This window comes from Aquarana catesbeiana, linkage group LG07 (assembly GCF_042186555.1).
Source record: "Aquarana catesbeiana isolate 2022-GZ linkage group LG07, ASM4218655v1, whole genome shotgun sequence".
NCBI classification, from domain to species: Eukaryota; Metazoa; Chordata; class Amphibia; order Anura; family Ranidae; genus Aquarana; species Aquarana catesbeiana.
In genome coordinates, this window is record NC_133330.1 from 330,915,205 (window position 1) to 330,937,311 (window position 22,107).

At 43.3% G+C, this 22,107-nt stretch overlaps 1 protein-coding gene across 1 annotated transcript in view; it reads left to right on the forward strand.

Moving 5' to 3' along the window:
* The first annotated feature begins 1,272 nt into the window (after nt 1-1,272).
* Nucleotides 1,273-22,107, forward strand: part of LOC141103831 (FRAS1-related extracellular matrix protein 1-like) — a 229,827-nt gene continuing 208,992 nt past the window's right edge. Inside the window, 1 exon segment of the mRNA XM_073593852.1 lies at nt 1,273-1,542. The gene's annotated coding sequence lies outside the window, so the exon portion shown is untranslated.

Here is a 22,107-nt window from a genome sequence, read left to right on the forward strand (position 1 = left end):
TGTGAAGAATAGCTGGTTGTTAAGGAGCGGGCCGGGGAGCCGGCCATTGCACCCTTAACAACTGATGACAACCGATGTCAGCGTGCTTCCCCACTGACAGCTGAATGTAAAAAAAAGAATGCCGGCAAAGAGAAAGTAAAAAAAAAAAAAAAAAAACAGCGTGGGGTCTGCCCCCTACAATCTATACCAGGCTCTTTGTTCTGAAAATTTGGAATTCGTTAGAAAACAAAATTAAATGAATTTCATCGAAATTCGTTACTGAATTATTTGGAGATTTGGATACATTTAAATCTTCGAATAACCAAAAATTCATCGGAATTTATATTTGGGCCAAATATCACCCTCCCAATCCGAGATATCACCCTCCCAATCCAAGATATCACTCTTCCAATCCGATATATCCCTCCCAATCCGAGATAAAACCCTTCCAATCTGAGATATCACCCTTCCAGTCTGACTTACCACCCTTCCAATCCAAGATATGATCCTTCCAATCTGAGATATCACCCTTCCAATCCAAGATATCACCCTTCCAATCCGAGATTTCACCCTTCCAATCCGAGATATCACCCTTCCAATCCGAGATATCACCCTTTCAATCTGAGATATCACCCTTCCAATCCGAGATATCACCCTTCCAATCCGAGATATCACCCTTCCAATCCGAGATATCACCCTTCCAATCCGAGATATCACCCTTCCAATCCGAGATATCACCCTTCCAATCTGAGATATCACCCTCCCAATCCGAGATATATCCCTCCCAATCCGAGATATATCCCTCCCAATCCAAGATATATCCCTCCCAATCTAAGATATATCCCTCTCAATCCAGGATATTACTCTCCCAATCCGAGATTTAACCCTCCCAACCTGAGATATCACCCTTCCAATCCAAGATATTACCCTTCCAATCCGAGATATTACCCTTCCAATCCAACATATCACCCTTCCAATTTGGGATATCACCCTTCCAATCCGAGATATATCCATCCCAATCCGAGATATCACCCTTCCAATCTGAGATATCACCCTTCCAATCCAGCGGCTTACCAGTATGTCGCTGGTCAGCAAGTGGTTAAACCAGTTTGGTGTCACAATAAGAAAATAATACAATGTAACAAAAAGCATTCTATAGAATGAGTTGGGTGTCTTTTATTGAACATAAAGGGTTCTACCAGTATTGCAATCTCTTCCCCCGAACGAGGAATGCGATCCGGCCCGTATAATTAGGGCCTACAGATCTCGGTCTAGAATGCATAACTAATAGCAACAGGCAAATTCCGGGATTCTCGGACTTGCTATCTCATGGAATCAGTGAAACATCTGTGACTCCAGGGCAGTGCGGGGAATACTCGGGGAGTTACACATAGTTCCTGCTTTTCTTTTGTTTGCACTGAAGTGGTGGAGGACACAAATCCCCCATCATTGTCCTCCTGCTTCGTCAAGGGAGTGGAAGGAACTTGGCTGGAGTTGTGGAATCCGTCCTTTGGTCAGACATGTGAGCGAGCCTGCGTGGAGGGGCCGAGGATCTGTTTTCAGGTACGTCCCCGCTTGTCTTGGCTGAACGTCAGCTTTTTCCTCGCAGTCATAACAGACGGAAAAAAAAAAAATCTTGTTGTAGCTCCGAAATGAGGAATTCATGTTTTCCAGATTCTCCATGCTGGTTCCTGGAGCTCTATGTCTGAATGGGGACCTGTCTGTGGAACAAGTAGTTGTAGTTCTGGTGTGTAAGGCCCCTTAGAGTTGGCCTTCACTCTCCTCATCCACTTAACACCCTTGCAGCCCTCCTCCATCCTGCTCTCACAATAAGACATTTTTTTTTCTCCCCAATACCTTATTTTGAGGGTGCTTCTAGGATTTTTGCCTAGGTAAGTAGCAGTAGTTCTGGTGTGCACCCCCTTAGAGTTGGCCTTCACTCTCCACATCCACTTAACACCCTTGCAGCTCTCCCCCATCCCGCACTCACCATTGGATGTCATTTTTTTTCCTTCCTAATACCTCTTATTTGGGGGTGCTTCCATTTTGCCTAGGCAAGTAGTAGTTGTGGCCTGCACCCCTTAAAGCGGAGCTTCAATATACCCATCCAGTTAACACCCTCGCACCTCTCCTCCTTCCTGCTTTCAATTGAATGTCATTTTTTTTCCCCCAATACCTTTTTTTTGGGGTGCTTCTGGGTTCCTCATCTAGACAAGTAGTTGTAGTTCTGGTGTAGACCCCTCAAAGTTGACCTTCACCCCCGTCTACTTAACACCCTTGGAGCCCTCCCCCCTCTAACTCTTATACCTGGACATAACTTTTTTGTCTATACCAACGATCTTTTTTGGGGTGCTTCTAGGATTCTCGGCTAGGCACGTCGTTATATTTCTGGCGTGCACCCCTTAAAGCGGACCTTCGCCATCCCCCATCCAATTAACACCCTTGCACCCCTTCCTGCTTTCACAATTGGAAATATTTTTTCTCCCCCATTTTTTTTTTTTGGAAGCTTCTGGGATTCTTGCTGAGTAATTAGAGTTCTGATGTGCACCCCTTAGAGTTGACCTTTACTCTCCCCCATCATCCACTTAACACCCTTGTAGCTCTTCCCCGTCCTGCTCTTACAATTTTTTGTTCCCCAATACCTTTTTTGGGGGTGCTTCCAGGATTTTTGCCTAGGTAAGTCATTTTAGTTGTGGCATGCACCCCTTAAAAGTGGAGCTTCACCGCCCCCATCCAATTAACACCCCTGAACTTTACCCCTTTCCCTTTTTCCAAAGTGGACATCATTTTTTTTCCCGCCCTAGAACCTTTTTTGGGGGGTTCTCACATAGACAAGTAGTTGTAGTTCTGGTGTGCACCCCTTAAAGCAGACTCTCGCACCCCTCCCCATTCACTTAACACCCTTGCACCCCTCCCGCTCTCACAATTGCACATCGTTTCCTCCCAATAATTTTTTTCTGGGCTGCCCCCATGATTCTAACCTAGGCAAGAAGATGTAGTTCTGGTGCGTACCCCTTAAAGTTGACCTTCATCCTTCTCTTTATCCTCTTAACACCCCTGCAGGACTCCCCCTTCCCCTCTTATAACTTATTTTGCCCCCAATACCTTTTTTTTGGCTACTTCCAGGATTCTTGTAGTTGTAGTTCTGGTGTGCACCCCTTAAAGTAGACCTTCTCCCCAATCCACACTTGCCCCCCCCCATCCATTCTTACAATTGAACATCATTGCCTCCCAATAAATTATTTCTGGGCAGCCTCCATGGTTCTCACCTAGGCAGGTCGTTGTAGTTCTGGTGCGCACCCCTAAAAGTTAATCTTCACCCTCCCCATCCACTTAACACCCTAACACCCCTCCCCCTCCCACCCTTATAATTGGACAACACTCCACTCCCCACCCCTACACCCCTACTTTTTTTAGGTGCTTCCAGGATTCTCATCTAAGCAAGTAGCTGCGCATGTGCAGAACGAAAAAAAATGTTTCGTTTCGATTCGTTATTTACATAAATCCGATTTGGTTAAATCTGTTTCATTCGTTTAATCCGTTTTCGGAATTTGTTTTTTTTTGTATTCGTTTTCGAATTGATTTGAATTTTTCGAATTCGGATCGATTGTAAACGTTTTCGAATCAATTTTCGAAAAGTTTTCAAATTCGAAAAAAAATTTTAATTCGAAGAGCTTTCGAATTCAAAAAGCTTTTCAATTTCCAAAGAGAATAAAATAGAGTAGAAAATTAAGGAATAAAATAGAAAAAAAAAACAAAATTTCTATTTTATTCCTTTATTTTCTATTCTATTTTATTCTCTTTGGAAATTGGAAGATTATTCGAATTCAAAAAGTTTTCGAATTCGAATTTGAAAACGAATCGAATTCGAAAAGATTTTGAATTTTGAAAACGTTTTCAAAAAGTATTTGAAAACGGTTTGAAAACGATTTGAATCTGGTTAAAAGAGTTATTTTCTGTTTTAAATCGATAAAACACATTTGTCCAGCACAGAAAATAGCCCAATAATAATCATCTCCTTTTTTTTTTGCCCCGTTTGCACAGAACAATTGTACATGCACTTACACTGGGTGAGTTGCACTGCAATTGAAAACAAAAAAAAAGGGGAAAATATTGCACCAGGCCACTATATGGCACTAAGTGTCATAAGTAATTCCTATCATACTTAGTGCCATCTACTGGTCAAATGAGTACATTTAAATCAATGAAAAACATTTGTCCAGCCCAGTACCATTTGTTTGGAGCTCTTTTTGCCCCATATGCACACAAAAAAACAAAAAAAAAAAAACATGTACGTGCACTTTCATTGGATGAATTGCACTGCAATTTTTTTTATTTAAAAAAAAAAAAAAAAAAAGGCGAAAAATATTTCAGCAGGCCACTAGATGGCACTAAGTGTCATAAGTAATTCCTATAATACTTAGCACCATCTACTGGTCAAAAGAGTTCATTTCTGTTTTAAATCAATGAAAAAGCATTCGTCCAGCACAGGGAATAGCGCAATAATAATCTTTTCTCCTTTTTTTTGCCCTATTTGCACAGAACAAAAGTACATGCACTTTCACTGGATGAGTTGCAGTGGAATTTTTTTATTTAAAAAAAAAAAATTGCAAAATATTGCACCAGGCCCCTAGATGGTGCTAGCTAAAGTAATTGCTTTGATACTTAGCACCTTCTACTTGTTAAATTAGTTCATTTCTGTTTTAAATCAATTAAAAACATTTGTTCAGCACAGAAATTAGCCCAATAACATTTTTTTTCTTGCCCCATTTGCACAGAACAAATGTACATATACACTTTCACTGGGTAAATTGCACTGCAATTTTCTTATTAAAAAAAAAAAAGTGGAAAATATTGCACCAGGCCACTAGATTGCACAAAGTGTCATAAGTAATTCCTATGACACTTAGCGCCATATACTGGTCAAGATATTTAATTTCTGTTTTAAATCAGTGAAAAGCATTCGTCCAGCAAACAAAATAGCCCAATAATAATAATAATAATAATAATAATATATATATATATATATATATATATATATATATATATATATATATATATATATATATATATATATTATTATTATTTATTTTTTATTTTATTCTGCCCCATTTGCACAGAACAATTGTACATGCAAACAATGTGGAAAATATTGCACCAGTGTCAGAAGTAATTCCTATCATACTTAGCGCCATCTACTGGTCAAAAGAGTTAATTTCTGTTTTAAATCAATGAAAAGCATTCGTCCAGCACAGGAAATAGCCCAATAACATTTGTTTTTTTTTTTGTTTTCCCTATTTGCACAGAATAAAAGTACAGGCCCTTTCAGATCGCTTGCCACCCGCCGATCGCTACATGTCTGGTGAACTTAGCTGTGGATGTAAAGTGAAGCATCACCCCCACCCCTTGCCTATTGCAGCTTAAGGGGGTACAGTTGGCAGGCAGCAAAAAAAAAAAAAAATTTTTGCCGCTCCCCCAAATGCAAATCTAAATGAAATCTAAGACCCCATACAACACTATTAGACTTTCTGCAGATTGTCTTCTGATTTACCAAAACCATGTGGTGCGAGGGCCTGCCTGATTGCATACAAAATGAAACTCTTAGGCCCAGTTCACCCCACATGCAGTCCAGTGCATTTTTTTCCTGCATCAAAAACGCATAGAAAGTAGGTTATATGGTTTTCAATGGCATAGTTCACACCAGTGCTTGTAGTTCCAACGAGTTCCAGTTCCAGAAAAAAAAAAGTAGAACATGCTGCATTTTTCCTGCACTGGACTGCACTGGAACACTGTAAAAAGCATCAAAAACTCACGGGAACGCACCGCAATGCACCAAAAACACACTGGAACATCCATGTTCTTATTTAAGGTAAAGGGAAAAAAAAGGGAGGGGGAAATGCACTGGACTGCATCAAAAACGCACAAAAACGCATCAAAAACGCACTGGAAAGCATCAAAAACGCGTATGCAAAAAAACCATCTGGAGCGCATCTGGACTGCGTTTCTATGGTGTGAACCGGCCCTTAAGGTTTGACCTCCATATTATATGGTTTTGGTAAATCTGAAGACAAAAATCTGCAGAAAATCTAATAGTGTGTATGGGGGCTTAAAAGACACGCTTTGTCGTGCTCATCAAACATCACCCAATCAGGTCATCCGATGAATACGTTTGCCTCGAGCGCGGTGATGATGTCACCGGCAGAGTCCGCTGCCATGGGATATACAGGCTCTAATATTTATCTGTCGCATTTTTCCCTCCCGTAATAAAAAAAAACAACGTTTTTAAAGTTTAACTCCCGTTACGGCGGCGAATTAATCCCCTTCCGCTCGTCGTTACTTTGATGCATAAAGATTTTCTTCAAAGTCAGCATTCTGCCGCGGCGTGCGCCAGCTTCACAAAAGGCGGCCTCCGCCAAAGACGCCGCTGGCACGGTGGCAGACGCGGAGATAGAAATCTGTCGCTTTAATATCGAAAACTCTTTTTTTTTTTTTGGCAGGTGCGAGGCTCCTTTTTTTTTTTTTTTTTTCTTTGCCCCTCTTTGATGCCAGTATTGATAATGAGAATAATCCATTGAGCCGACGCGGAGGCCGCGGAGCTGCTATCGGATTTCAGGCGCACACACACACACACACCTGCATCCCTCAGGCGGTCAGGTGCGGAGGAATGCCAGGCATCTATTCCGGCTTATCTCCGGCAATCTCACTCCATTAGCATATTCTATTCCACGTCTTCTAGGAAGAGGAGTGGGGGGGGGGATGGGGGGGTTCGGACGAAGCGAGAGGCGGCCTTGGCTCGATTGTGAGGGGGGGAGATCGATGTAGACGGGGAAATGGCGGCTGCCAACTGGGCGAAGCATTTGCGCCGCTGTTTTCTGATGTTCTGCAGCTGTGATCGGAGCGCGCATGTAATAAAATCTCACGCCGTCCTTCCTTTCACATCCTAAAACTTTTTATGTTAAATGACTGTTTTAGAACTCGTCCTAAAACTTTGCCGCGAGAGCTGAGCGAATATGGAGCGTCTCGCAGTGATGTCGTGAAAGTAAAGCCTCGGCAATCAATGGAGTGCGGGGGGGGGGGCAGGGTGACCTATTGGCCTTTCAGGGCCAGTTCACACCATAGAAACGCAGTCCGGATGCGTTTCAGATGCTTTTCTGCATGTGCGTTTATGACACGTTTTTAATGCAGTTCAGTGCATTTTGATGCGTTTTTTGATGCAGTCCAGTGCATTTTTTATGCGTTTTTTGATGCAGTCCAGTGCATTTTTGATGCATTTTTTTTTATACAGTCCAGTGCATTTTTTATGCGTTTTTTGATGCAGTCCAGTGCATTTTTTATGCGTTTTTTGATGCAGTCCAGTGCATTTTTGATGCATTTTTTTTTTATACAGTCCAGTGCATTTTTAATGCATTTTTTTATACAGTCCAGTGCGTTTTTTATGCATTTTTTGATGCAGTCCAGTGCGTTTTTGATGCGTTTTTTGATGCAGTCGAGTTCATTTTTCCCCCCTCTTTTTTCTTAGGGCCAGTTCACACCACATGCAGTCCTGTGCGTTTTTTTTTTTCTGCATTGAAAACGCATAGATAGTAGGTTGTATGGTTTTCAATGGCATATTTCACACCAGTGCGGTCAATCCCAGTGCGTTCCAGAAAAAAAAAAGTAGAGAACATGCTGCATTTATCCTACACTGGACTGTACTGGAACGCTGTAAAACGCATCAAAAAAGCACCGGAACCCACACCAAAAACGCACTGGAACCCACATGTCCTTATTTAAGGTTAATAGAAAAGAGGGAAGGGGGCAAAAACGCACTGGACTGCATCAAAAACGCATCAAAGACGCACTGGGCTGCCTCAAAAACACGTAAAAAAAAACTTGCATGCAGAAAAGCATCTGGAAGGCCTCTGGACTGCGTTTCTATGTTGTGAACTGGCCCCTGAACCTTCAGGGCCAGTCCACAAGCAATTGGAAACCATATAACCCACTTTCCATGCATTTTTGATACAGGAAAAAAAAACAGAAAAACGCACGGATAGTAGGTTATATGGTTTCCAATTGCATAGATCACACCAGTGCTTGCAGTTCCAGAAAAAAAAAGTAGAACATACTGCATTTTCCTGCACTTGACTGTACTGGAACGCTGTAAAATGCACCAGAAACGCACTGGAGCACACATGTCCTTATTTAAAGTTAAGCAAAAAAAAAAAGGGGGGGGGGATGCGCTGGACTGTATCAAAAACGCATCAAAAACGCACTGGAATGCATCAAAAATGTGTCAAAAACGCACATGCAATAAAGCGCCTGGAATGTATCTGGCGTTATTGACATGTTTTTGGTGCGTTTTTTATGTGTTTTTGGTGCGTTTTTAGTGCAGTCCACTGCATTTTTTCCCCTTTTTTTTCTTCACCTAAAATGAGGACATGTGCGTTCCAGTGCGTTTTTGATGCTTTTTACAGTGTTTCAGGGCCGGTTCATACCATAGAAACGTAGTCCTGATGCGTTCCAGATGCTTTTCTGCATGCGCGTTTTTGATGCGTTCCAGTGTGTTTTTGATGCCATTCAGTGCTCCCCCCCTCTTTTTTCTCAACCTTAAGAACAAGTGTGTTGCAGTGCGTTTTAGATGTGTTTTACGGCGTTCCCGTTCAGTCCAGTGCAGAAAAAATGCAGCATGTTCTACTTTTTTTTTCTGGAACTGGAACGCACTGGAACTGACCTCACTGGTGTGAACTATGCCATTGAAAACCCTATAACCTACTTTCCATGCGTTTTTGATGCAGAAAAAAAACGCCACTGGACTGCATGCGGTGTGAACTGGCCCTCAGTACAGTCCAGTGCAGGAAAAATGCAGCATGGTTTCCTTTTTTTTTTTTTCTGGAACTGACTGCACTGGTGTGAACTATGTCATTGGAAACCATATAACCTACTATCCAATGCGTTTTTGATCCAGAAAAACAAAAACAAAAAAAAACGCACTGGACAGCATGTGGTGTAAAGCGGCCCTCGGGGCAGATCTTCCCCATGCAGTGCGTTGTGTGAACGGGCTTGGTTCACACCTACAGGTGCGACTGAGCGTGGGCATGTTTCCACGCACGTCACGTGTAGAGCGGCCCATTCATTATAATGGGCTACACACAAGAAACGCGGAAGTCCCTGATTGTTTTTTTTCTCCAAAAAAAAATTTGAATTGCATTTAAATTTGAATCGAATTCCATTTGAAATCGGATTTATTCTATTCGAGATTCAAATTTTGGAAGATGGTTATATTCTTTCTGTTCCATTTTAATCTATTGTTTTTTTTTTTATATTCTATTCTTTTATTTTCTGTTTTATTCTTTTCTTTTCTAGTATAGTCTATTCTTTTCTATTCGAATTCAAATTTATTCTATTCGAAATTCAATTTTCGGAAAACAGTTATATTGTTTTATTCTTTCTATTCTATTCTATTCCTTTCTAGTGTTTGTTCTATACTATTCTATTCTTTACTATTTGATTTCTATTCTAGTCTTTTCTATTCTGTTTTTTTTTTTTGTTATATTCTTTTCTATTGTATTCTAATTCGAACTTATTCTATTTGAAAATCAATTTTTTTATTCTATTCTATTTTATTCCTTTAGTTTCTATTCTTTTCTCTTCTATTCTTTTATTTTCTATTCTATCCTTTTATTTTGTATTCTATTATTTTTATATTTTTTATTTTCTATTCTGTTACATTTTACTCTATTCTATTCTTTTATCTTCTATTCTTTTCTATTCTTCTCTATTCTATTCCTTCAGTTTCTATTCTTTTTTATTCTAAATTCCTAATACAGTACAGAAAGGTCCAAGCGATCTGAGAGTAGTGGAGTCTATTTTCTATTTTATCCCTTTATTTTTTAGTTCAATCTTTTTCTATTCTTTTATTTTCTATTCTGTTATATTTTATTCTATTCTATTCTTTTATCTTCTATTCTATTCTTTTCTATTCTATTCTAGTCTATTCTATTCCTTTAGTTTCTATTCTTTTCTATTCTAAATTCCTAATACAGTACAGAAAGGTCCAACTGATCTGAGAGTAGTGGAGTTTATTTTCTATTCTATCCCTTAATTTTTTTATTCTATTTTTTTTCTATTCTTTTATTTTCTATTCTGTTCTATTTTATTCTATTTTATTCTTTTATCTTCTATTCTATTCTTTTCTATGCTGTTTGTCTCTATTCTATTCCTTTAGTTTCTATTCTTTTCTATTCTAAATTCCTGATACAGTACAGAAGGGTCCAACTGATCTGAGAGTAGTGGAGTCTATTTTCTATTCTATCCCTTTATTATTTATTCTATTTTTTTTCTATTATTCTCTATTGTATTCCTTTAGTTTCTATTCTTTTCTATTCTAAATTCCTAATACAGTACAGAAAGGTCCAACCAATCTGAGATTAGTGGAGTTTATTTTCTATTCTATCCCTTAATTTTTGTATTCTATTTTTTTTTCTATTCTTTTATTTTCTATTCTGTTCTATTTTATTCTATTCTATTCTTTTATCTTCTATTCTATTCTTTTCTATGCTGTTTGTCTATATTCTATTCCTTTAGTTTCTATTCTTTTCTATTCTAAATTCCTGATACAGTACAGAAAGGTACAACTGATCTGAGAGTAGTGGAGTCTATTTTCTATTCTATCCCTTTATTTTTTTATTCAATTTTTTTCTATTCTTTTATTTTCTATTCTGTTCTATTTTACTCTATTCTATTCTTTTAACGTCTATTCTATTATTTTCTATTCAATTCTATTCTTCTCTATTCCATTCCTTTAGTTTCTATTCTTTTCTATTCTAAATTCCTGATATAGTACAGAAAGGTCCAACCGATCTGAGAGTAGTGGAGTCTATTTTCTATTCTATCCCTTTATTATTTATTCTATTTTTTTTCTATTATTCTCTATTGTATTCCTTTAGTTTCTATTTTTTTCTATTCTAAATTCCTAATACAGTACAGAAAGGTCCAACCAATCTGAGAGTAGTGGAGTTTATTTTCTATTCTTTCCCTTAATTTTTTTATTCTATTTTTTTTTCTATTCTTTTATTTTCTATTCTGTTCCATTTTATTCTATTCTATTCTTTTATCTTCTATTCTATTCTTTTCTATGCTGTTTGTCTCTATTCTATTCCTTTAGTTTCTATTCTTTTCTATTCTAAATTCCTGATATAGTACAGAAAAGTCCAACCGATCTGAGAGTAGTGGAGTCTATTTTCTATTCTATCCCTTTATTTTTTATTCTATTTTTTTATATTCTTCTCTATTCTATTCCTTTAGTTTCTATTCTTTTCTATTCTAAATTCCTAACACAGTACAGAAAAGTCCAACCGATCTGAGAGTAGTTGAGTCTATTTTGTAGTCTATCCCTTTATTTTTTATTCTATTTTTTTTCTATTCTTTTATTTTCTATTCTGTTCTATTTTACTCTATTCTATTCTTTTATCTTCTATTCTTTTCTATTCTATTCCATTCTATTCTTCTCTATTTTATTCCTTTATTTTCTATTCTATTACATTCTCTTCGTAAATTCAAATTTGGATTCAAAAACCTTTTTTAAACTTTGTTTCGTTATTTCGGATTAGTTTAAATTCGTATTCGCTATTGTAATTTGGATACATCTGAATTACCCAATAAAGAAAAATTCATCCTAATTTCGGTTCGGAAGAAAACGATCCGCACACACCGGAACAGACGGCTCTGATTGGGTCCCCAAGGGCCCATTGGCACTATTGCATTGTGGCAGCACTTGCAATGCTGATAACCTATGTTACATGCGTCGTGGGGGCATTCATTATGAATTGGCACCCTAACGCAGCAAGGCAAGGCACTGCGTTGCAGCAGGACTCAGCGTTGCGGTGCATGGCATTGCCAAAAATGGTAATTGGGTGATTTTTAGCACATTAAGGTGAGTTGGCAGCCCATTCATTTCTATAAGTTACCTAAACACAAAGCACTTTAATGCGAGACATAACACACACTAATGCACATGGCTCAGCACACTGCAGACATGTAAAGGTAGAAGGCATAGAGGCTGGCAATCAGCTATTCCAACTTGGGAATGGGAATTTCGTGCCTTACCTTTATCGTATATCTAAACCCCAAAACAAATATAGAATATATTGTAGCTTACCAGTCTTTAGATGCGGTGGCTGCATTGGTTTTCTTTTTTCAGGCTATTTCTCTTTTATTTTCACCTGGTGATCCTGCCAGTAATATACTTCCTGTCCTATGGTGACACCGCTAACTCACCGTACTATATCTATGAGGGAGCGCGTTGTCACCTTAGCCCGCTCTCCTGATCTGTACTACAAACACTAATTTGTAATATACAGAAGATACATTTATGAGGAAGATACGATTGCTTGGGATTTCAGTTTAATTAATGGGAAGTGTAAAGGACACGGCATTTCGGACAGGATATTTTCTGTAATTGCTCAGGGGCATAGATAGGGGGGGATTCCGAATATCCCCAGAGCGTTCTAAAGATCTGTACAAGGGGGAAATAGATCTGTATTGGGAGAAGACCAGCACTGGAGGGTAATCTAGGAGAGGATCTGTACTGGGGGGAAATCTGTACTGGGGAAAGATCTTTCGAGTGGATGGAGATCTGTACTGTGGGGGAAATCTGTAATGCGGCTGAGATCTGTACTGGGGGGGAATCTATACTCTGGTGTGGGGGGAGTCTGTACTGGGGGGGGAGAATCTGTACAGGGGGGAATCTATACTCTGGTGTGGGGGGGGAGTCTATACTGGGGGGGATCTGTACTGTGAGGAATCTATACTGGGGGGGCATATCTGTAATGGGGGGATCTGTACTGGGACTTCATCTGTACTGGAGGGGGGGGATATGTACTGGGAGGAGAAAACCTCACTGGGGAGATCTATACTGGAAAAGGGGGTGATCTGTACTGGGGGGAAATCTACACTGGAGGTTCTATACTGAGGGAGATCTGTACTGGAGGAGGAGATCTGTACTGAGGAGGTCTATTCTGGGGGAGATCTGTACTGAGGGGAGACCTGTATTGTGGGGGAGAAATCTGTACTCGGGAACTATATTGAGTGAGATCTGTACTAGGGGGGGTATATACTGAGAGAGATCTGTACTAAAGGAGGATATCTGCACTGGGGAACAGATTTGAACTGGGGGGGTTCTATACTGAGAGAGGCCTGTACTGGAGGGGGATATCTGTACTCATGTGAGATCTGTACTGGGGGGGGGCGGCATCAGTATCGGGGGTCTATGATTGGGGAGATCTGTATTGGGGGGAAATCTGTACTTGGGTGAGAGAATCAGTATTATGGGGGAGAAATCTGTACTGGGGGGTGATATATCCTGAGGGAGATCTGTACTGGAGGGGGAAATCTATACTGGGGAGAGATATGTACTAAGAGGGGTCCATGCTGGGGGAGATCTTTACTAGAGGGGGAGATCAATATGGGGGGGGGGGGGTTCTATACTGAGGGAGGCCTGTACTGGAGGGGGAAATTTGTACTGGAAAAAATCTGTACTGGGACTTCATCTATACTAGGAGGGGGGGAATCTGTACTGGGGGAGAGAGCACTGCACTGGGGGGAGATCTGTACTTGAAAGGGGGGAGATCTGTATTGGGGGAAAACCTACACTGGGGGGTTCTATACTGAGGGAATTCTGTACTGGAGGAGAAGATCTGTACTGGGGAGGTCTATGTTGGGAGAGATCTGTACTGAGGGGAAACCTGTACTGTGGGAGAGAAAATTTGTATTGTGGGGGAGAAATATATTGGGGGAGATCTGTACTGGGAACAGGGGGTGTTCTATACTGAGGGAGGCCTGTACTGGATTTGGAAATCTGTACTTAGGTGAGATCTGTACTGGGGGGGGGGGGTTGTATTGGGCGGTCTATGCTAGGGGAGATCTGTCCTGGGGGGAGATCTGTACAGAAAAAGAGATCGGTACTGTGGGGGAGAGAATCTGTATTGTGGGGGGAGAAATCTGTACTGGGGGGATCTGTATTGGGGGGGGGGGATCTGTACTGGGGTGAATATAACCTGAGGGTGATCTGTACTGGAGGGGGAAATCTATACTGGCGGAGAGATATGTACTAAGGGGGGACCTATGCTGGGGGAGATCTGTACTGGGGGGGGGGTTCTGTACTGAGGGAGGCCTGTACTGGATTGGGAAATATGTATGGGGGGAAAATCTGTACTGTGGGGGAGAGTCTTTGTACTTGGGGATTTTTTTACTGGAAAGGGGGGACATCTGTACTTGGAGAGGTTTCAAAATATCTATGATTCTGTACTTGCTGAAAATGTTCTGGAAGGATAAAACGAATGCAGCCACCACATATAAGGACTAGTAAGCTGAAATATATAACTTTTTTTTTTTTTTTTTTGGTTTTAGATGCACTTTAAGTATGGAGAGGATGGATTATCCGTTTTTGATTTCCTGTCCATCCTCAGCAAGCTCCCTAAACTGTGTTCTGCCCCCCCTGGGGCGCCTTGATAATTGCATAGTCGTCCAAGACTGATGGTCAGGACAAGCAATTAAACAACTTCAGGAGTTGGGTGCTCGCAGCTTAAAAAAATGTGGTTAAATTATAAAGGTTGTTCGGTGTTATGTCAAAAGATAAAGCTGGGGCCTTCTCCATTCCAGGGTAACTGTCTTCAGTAGTGAGGTCTTCTCCACTGTTCATGGCATTTTTAAAGCTGAAGTTTCATCTGCTTATTATTGGCCTTCCCTGGTTCCTCCAATTCCCCTCCTCATCAGCATGCTGGCGATATAATTAATAACTTATACTGCAGCAGGTTGGCTCGGTTGGCTCCCCTGGGAGAATCGCCGCCATGGTACATCAGCTGCTTTAAGAGCTCTATGGGGCGCGCGCAGTGGCGTCGCTAGGGGGTGGCTTTTGGGGCTATAGCCCCGAATCTGGGGCCCATAGCCCCGAGCCTCTGCAGGGGTCCCCAAGGGGAGGGGAGGCTCTCTGGGAACCCTGATGTAAGGGGGAGGCTCTCTGGGGACCCTGATTTAAGGGGGAGGCTATCTTGGGACCCTGATGTAAGGGGGGCTCTCTGGGGACCCTGATGCAAGGGGGAGGCTCTCTGGGGACCCTGATGTAAGGGGGAGGCTCTCTGGGGACCCTGATTTAAGGGGGAGGCTATCTTGGGACCCTGATGTAAGGGGGGCTCTCTGGGGACCCTGATGCAAGGGGGAGGCTCTCTGGGGACCCTGATGTAAGGGGGGCTCTCTGGGGATATATATACACACATACCTATATTATATACATGTGTATGCCCACCCAAGCATATGACTTTCTTTACTACGCTGCTATGGGCTCTAGCCCCAGATCTTTTGTAGACCTAGCAACGCCCCTGGGCGCGCGCAACCCGCGGCGCGACGCCGGAGCCGATGCGCGTGGCCGGCGGTCGCGATGCCCACCGGCCACCCGCAATCGCTCCTGACAGAGACAGAACGGAAATCTGTCAATGTAAACAGACAGATTTCCGTTCTGTCAGGGGAGGAGAGACAGATCTGCTGCTCCTAAAGATTAGGAACAGCAATCGGTCTCCTCCTCCTCCAGGCAGTCCCCTCCCCCCTACAGTTAGAACACATGAGGGAACCGATTTAACCCCTTGATCGCCCCCTAGTGTCCCCCCCTTCCCTGCCAGTGCCATTTATACAGTAATCAGTGGCTATTTTTAGCTCTGTATAAATGTCAATGGTCCCAAAAAAGTGTCAAAAGTGTCCGATGTGTCCGCCGCAATGTGGCAGTCCTGCTAAAAATCGCAGATCGCCGCCATTAAGTGTTAACAGAAAAAATAATAATAAAAATGCCATAAAACTATCCCCTATTTTGAAGACGCTATAACTTTTGCACAAACCAATCAATATACGCTTATTGCGATTTTTTTTTTTTTTTTTTTTTACCAAAAATAGGTAGAAGAATATACATTGGCCTAAATTGATGAAGATTTTTTTTGTTTTGTTTTTTTTTTTGGGGGGGGGGATATTCATTATAGCAAAAAGTAAAAAAATATTGTTTTTTTTTTCAAAATTGTTGCTCTTTTTTTGTTTATAGCGCAAGAAAAAACAAGCAAAAAAAAAAAGCAGAGGTGATCAAATACCACCAAAAGAAAGCTCTATTTGTGAGAAAAAAAGGACGTTAATTTTGTTTGGGTACAGCATCACACGACCGCACAATTGTCAGTTAAAGCGATGCAGTGCCATGTCGAAAAAAATAGCCTGGTCATTAAGGGGGCAAATCCTTGCGGTCCTTAAGTGGTTAAATGGAAAAAATTACAATTGTAATATCCTCATTTATATGCAGTGATGTCATTACTAGATGTCTGTGCTTCTCTATGCAATGCAGGCAGATCGTGGCTGGTGGGAGGTAGTGTCCTGTACTCCTCTCAGGAGCCCTCAGTCCTGGTGATACAAGCAGTGGGTGGACTCATGGGAGGAGTTATGCAAATATAAAAATGCCTTGGGGGGGGAATGTCAGTTTAGAGAAATGGTTGTTCATAGGTATAAGGGGGGAGATCTGTAATGGAGGAGGAGATCTTTACTGGGGGGGGGGGTTCTGTACTGGAGGGGGAAATCTGTACTGGGGGGGTGGATCTATAACTGGGAGCATATCTGTACAGGGGGAGCAGATCTTTGCTTGGGGGGGGAGTCCATGCTTGGAGGTAGAACTGTATTTGTGGGGGAGATCTGTATTGGGGGATCTGCACTGAGGGGAGATCTGTACTGGGGAGGGGGGAGCTGGCTCTTGGGGGCAGCTATGCAAATATCAAGATGCCTTGATGGGTGTATGTCAGTGTAGAGAAGTGGGTGATCCGAGGTCTAGGGGGAGATCTGTAGTGAAGGGGGAGATCTATACTGGGAAAGAGTCTTGTTCTGGAAGGGAGATCTGTACTGGAGGGGGTGATCTGTAGTTGGGGGGGGGGTTCTGTACTGGAGGGGGAGATCTGTACTGGGGGGAAATATGTACTGGAGGGGGGATTCTGTAACTGTGAGTATACCTGTATTGGGCAAAAGATCTATGCTTGGGAGGAGGACTGTACTGGGGGGCAGATCTGTACTCTGGGGAAATCTGTACTGGGGGAAATCTGTACTGGGGGAAATCTGTACTGGGGGGAAATCTGTACTGGGGCAATTCTATAACTGGGAGTATACCTGTACTGGGGGGCAGATCTGTGCCTGGGAGGGGGACTGTGCTTGAGGGGGAGATATGTACGGGGGGGTGGGGATCTGTACTGGGTGAATTCTATAACTGGGAGTATACCTGTACTGGGGGGGGGATCTGTGCCTGGGAGGGGGACTGTTCCGGAGGGTAGTATATCTGTACTGGGGGAAATCTGTACTGGGGGAATTCTATAACTGGGAGTATACCTGTACTGGGGGGGGGCAAATCTGTGCCTGGGAGGGGGACTGTACTGGGGGGTATATCTGTACTGGGGGGAATTCTGTACTGGGGGGGTATGTCTGTACTGGGGGAATTCTATAACTGGGAGTATACCTGTACTGGGGGGGGGGGGGATCTGTGCCTGGGAGTGGGACTGTACTGGGGGGGAGATCTGTATTGGGGGGGGGGGGAATCTGTACTGGGGAATTCTATAACTGGGGGAGTATACCTGTACTGGGGGAGGGTGGGCAGATCTGTGCGAGGGAGAGGGACTGTACTGGAGGGGGTAGATCAGTAATTGTAGGGCAGATCTCTACTGGGGGATCGGCACGGGGGGGAGATCTGTACTGGGGGGGGGGGGGGGCTGGCTCTTGGGGGGAGTTATGCAAATATCAAAATGTATTGATGGGTGAATGTCAGTCTGGAGGAGTGGGCTTTCCTGTATTTGCATGCAGACCGCCCTAGGTAGCGCCCACATGTGCTGCTGAGCCTCCATGATTGACAGAACTGAAATCCAATAAATGAAAGGGGCAGGCCAGGGAGAGTCAGGCTGGGGAGGAAAGTGCTAACAAATTCTGGATGTCCTCCAGCCGGGAAAGGAGACAGGCTCCATCTGAATTGCTGCAGCTTCTAATGCACATTGTGAGAAGCTCACAGTGTGCGGTGAAATCAGAGGGAGCCATTTCAGTCCAGGAGAGGAGCCGGTACAACTGTGCAAGACTGGAGGGGAGGCTGATACAGTTTCAGCTGGCAATGCTGGCACTTGTGGTTCAGATTGAGAAATCGTCCATGTTCAGGTTCATGACACCTCTATCCTCTTTGTATTGGGGTTGTACAGTTTGTCACGGTGACCCCTTATAATATTTATTCCTGCGGTAAAAATTACATTTTTTTTTTTTGTATAGGAATTGATTAGCATAGATCGGCGTGGGGATACAATGTGTCCATTTTTATCGGTGACGTCCCGGGATATATCTCTCCATTTCATCTAATAGATGGATCTATTTTGCATTGAATAACTATAAGTTACATCTCAGCCCGGGACTTGGCACCGGGCGAGACGGCGGTCAGTAATTTCATTTAGCCCCAATCATTTTTATTGCGCCTTGGACACAGAGCCAGGGAACTTGCTGCCATCTTGGCTCGGAAAACGCGCCGCGAACTGCAAGGGAAGCGCATTGTTGGGATACAAAGAGACTTATCTCCGATGGAGCGGCATTAAAACAACAGGCAATTAGCCGACTCGTGGGAATTGGGGGCCAGGCTGTAAAATAAGTAAAAAAAAAAATGTAAAAAAAAAGATATATTTATTTATCCATTATTCTGACCCCGCGCTGAGCGGCGCGACCGCCACTCGTAAAACAACGGGCGCAGTCAGGGAGGCTTTTGAAAACCGGTCAAGATTTCTATTTAGTTTGTGGCAAATTAATAGTTTAGCAGTTTTATTTGTGATCGCTGTTTGGCTTGTGAAATTTGGACAAGATTTAAATGGCAACGGCAGATAAAGTGCTAATTACAGTACATGGGCGCAATACTGATTTGCAAAAAAAATGCGATTTCATATCCCTGGCTGAAACCTTTAAGGAAGCTGAAGGGTCATTCTACCAGTCCACTTTAAAATTTGATTGCAGTATTGCGCTGCAGAACGTGCGTTTTAAAACACATTGCATTACCATTGACACCCCAACGCAATCTAGCCAAAACAATGCTCATGTATTTATTGCCCAACTCAAGGAACCAAAAAAATAAATAAAAATACCCTTGCAATGGCCCTCCCCCCCTCCACATAGCAAGAGTCAAATGCTCAATAAAGGATCATTAAACCCAACAGCCAACAGAGACAGAGGCTCCTGTTCATTTATAAACTGAAGCATAGTAAACACAGTTTGCTATGCTCAGTTATAAATGGACACAGGAGCGATCAGTAACGATCACTCACTGTATCCCATTCAGAAAGGGAGGGGGCCGGTAAATGACGTATTTACTGGCCCCTTCCCCCCACTCTCCATTCGCCTTTGTACCTGCAATAGAGAGGGAAGCCAGCGATGCTGAGGGGGGATGAAGGGGGGGGCCATGGGCACACAGTGGGGAATCAGATGTGGGCAGCACAGGGAGGGGGATCGGTGCGGAGGGACAGGAGGACAATTACAGAACAATGCACTGTGTCTGTGTCTCTCCCTTTAGCAGCTAAAAAACATTTTCTCCCTCTTCAGAGGGAGAGACACAGACACAGTGCATTGTTCTGTAATTGTCCTCCCATTCAGTCGCACCGATCCCCCTGCTGCCCGGGCCCCCCCAGTGTGCCCATGCCCCCTACAGGAGGCCAGGTGGTACCCCGCTATCAGCAGCCCTGTGTACATGTGCAGTGGAATCCCACATATGTGCACACACTGTTGGTATTTAGCACCTTGATATCTGCAAAATCTGTGTGCATACATGAGAATCATTTGTACAGATGTGTCACAGGTCTTTGCCAGGTCCTGAAGACCTGTGAAACATTTGCACACAAGCAGAATTCCATGGTGCCCATGTCCATAAGCAAAGCGGCAGGTGGGGGTGGGGCCCTGGGAGGGTGGGGCCCCAGAGAAGGGCTCTTAGGTGGGTGGGCCCCTATGGGAAGGGTGGGGGAAATCTGTACTGGGGCAATTCTATAACTAGGAGTATACCTGTACTGGGGGGGCAAAACTGTCCCTGGGAGGGGGACTGTACTGGGGGGTAGATCTGTACTGGGGGGGAAATCTGTACTGGGGGAATTCTATAACTGGGAGCATACCTGTACTGGGGGGCAGATCTGTGCATGGGAGAGGGATTGTACCGGGGGTAGATCTGTACTGGGAGAAATCTGTACTGGGGGAATTCTATAACTGGGAGTATACCTGTACTGGGGGGGCAAATCTGTGCCTGGGAGGGGGACTGTATTGGGGGGTATATCTGTACTGGGGGGAATTCTGTACTGGGGGAATTCTATAACTGGGAGTATACCTGTACTGGGGGACAGATCTGCGCTTGGGAGGGGAACTGTATTGGGGGGGGGGTAGACAAAGGGGGGATGAAGGGGGGGTCACAGGCACACAGGGGGGATCAGATGTGGGCAGCACAGGGAGGGGGATCTGTGCGGCGGGACAGGAGGACAATTACAGAACAATGCACTGTGTCTGTGTCTCTCCCTCTAGCAGCTAAAAGCTGTTTTCTCCCCCTTCAGCTGCTGTTGGGGTTTATAGTGAACTGTACAAACAAATGGGCACTGCCCCACCTATAACTATTTTCAAAATTGCAGATCATACTGGGGTGCCGTGAAGAGGCTCTGCAGCTTACGCATGTATTTGCAAATGTGTGCAAACTAAACCCCTGTTTTTAATGCATACTGTTAGATAATTTGGTTGGTTGCAGGCTGGTCGGTAAAATGAGCTGGAAATTTTCTTTGTTATTGGGACCTGTCTTTGCATAATTTCAATACAAGTTCATTACCGCACTTGGCCTATGTTTATTATTGCCGCCGCACCACACTGCACTCACCTACAAGGAGGCGGGATAGGCTTCCCTGTAGAGATGAGTTTTCAGGGATCACCTAAAGGTGGACAGAGTAAGGCCGCGTACACACGAGCTGACTTTTCGGCAACAAAAGTCTGACGGCCATTCCGGCGGACTTTCGTCAGACTTTTGACGGACTTCCGACGGACTTTTGAACAAACAGACTTGCCTACACATGATCACACCAAAGTCCGACGGATTGGGATGTGATGATGTACGACCGGACTAAAATAAGGAAGTTGATAGCCAGTAGCCAATAGCTGCCCTAGCGTGGGTTTTCGTCTGTCGGACTAGCATACAGACGAGCGGATTTTTCGACCGGACTCGAGTCCGTCGGAAAGATTTGAAGCATGTTTCAAATATAAAGTCCGTCAGATTTTCGACTGGAAAAGTCCGCTGAAGGTCCGATGAAGCCCACACACAATCGGATTGTCCGCTGGACTCGGTCCGTCGGACCAGTCCGGTCGAAAAGTCCACTTGTGTGTACGCTGCATAAGAGATAGCTGGACTTGTTGAGGTAGGAAGTTCAGAAGATTGAAGAGCCTCATGAGAAGTACCGGAGGTGAGCATGGGAGAAGATGACAAGATAATAGGAGGTCTTGGGAGGAGTGGAGAGGATGGTTTGGGTGATATATTGAGACAAGTTTAGTGATGTAGGTCAGGGCAGAGTTGTGGATGGCTGATGGCTTTGTTGTGTTGTTAGTATTTTAAAGTTTATTCTTTGAGTAATCAGAAGCCAGTGGAGTGATAGGCAGAGGGGGGTGGTGGACACTGAATGGTTGGTAAGGTGGATGAGTCTGTCAGCAGCATTCATGGTAGACCGGGGGGGGGGGGGTTGGTGTCTGTAGAGGTAAGCCAACCAGGGAGTTTCAATAGTCAAGGTGAGAGATAACAAGGGAGTGAATGAAAAGCTTGGTGGTTTCATTGGTGAAGAAGGGGCGTATTGTGGAGATGTTGCAGAGGTTAAGTATACAAGATTTGGACAGTGATTGGATGTGGGGCTAAAAGGACAGGCCAGAGTCCAGGATTATACCTAGCACCATGGCATGAGGGGAGAAACTGATAGTTGTGTTATTAATCTTGATGGAAAAGTCGAGGATGAAGCCACGGAGCAGGGGGACATATTTTCAGTTCCGTTTTAGAAAGATTTCGTTTGAGGAAGTGGTGTGACATCCCTACTGATATGTCAGTTAATAAGTTAGTAATGTGGG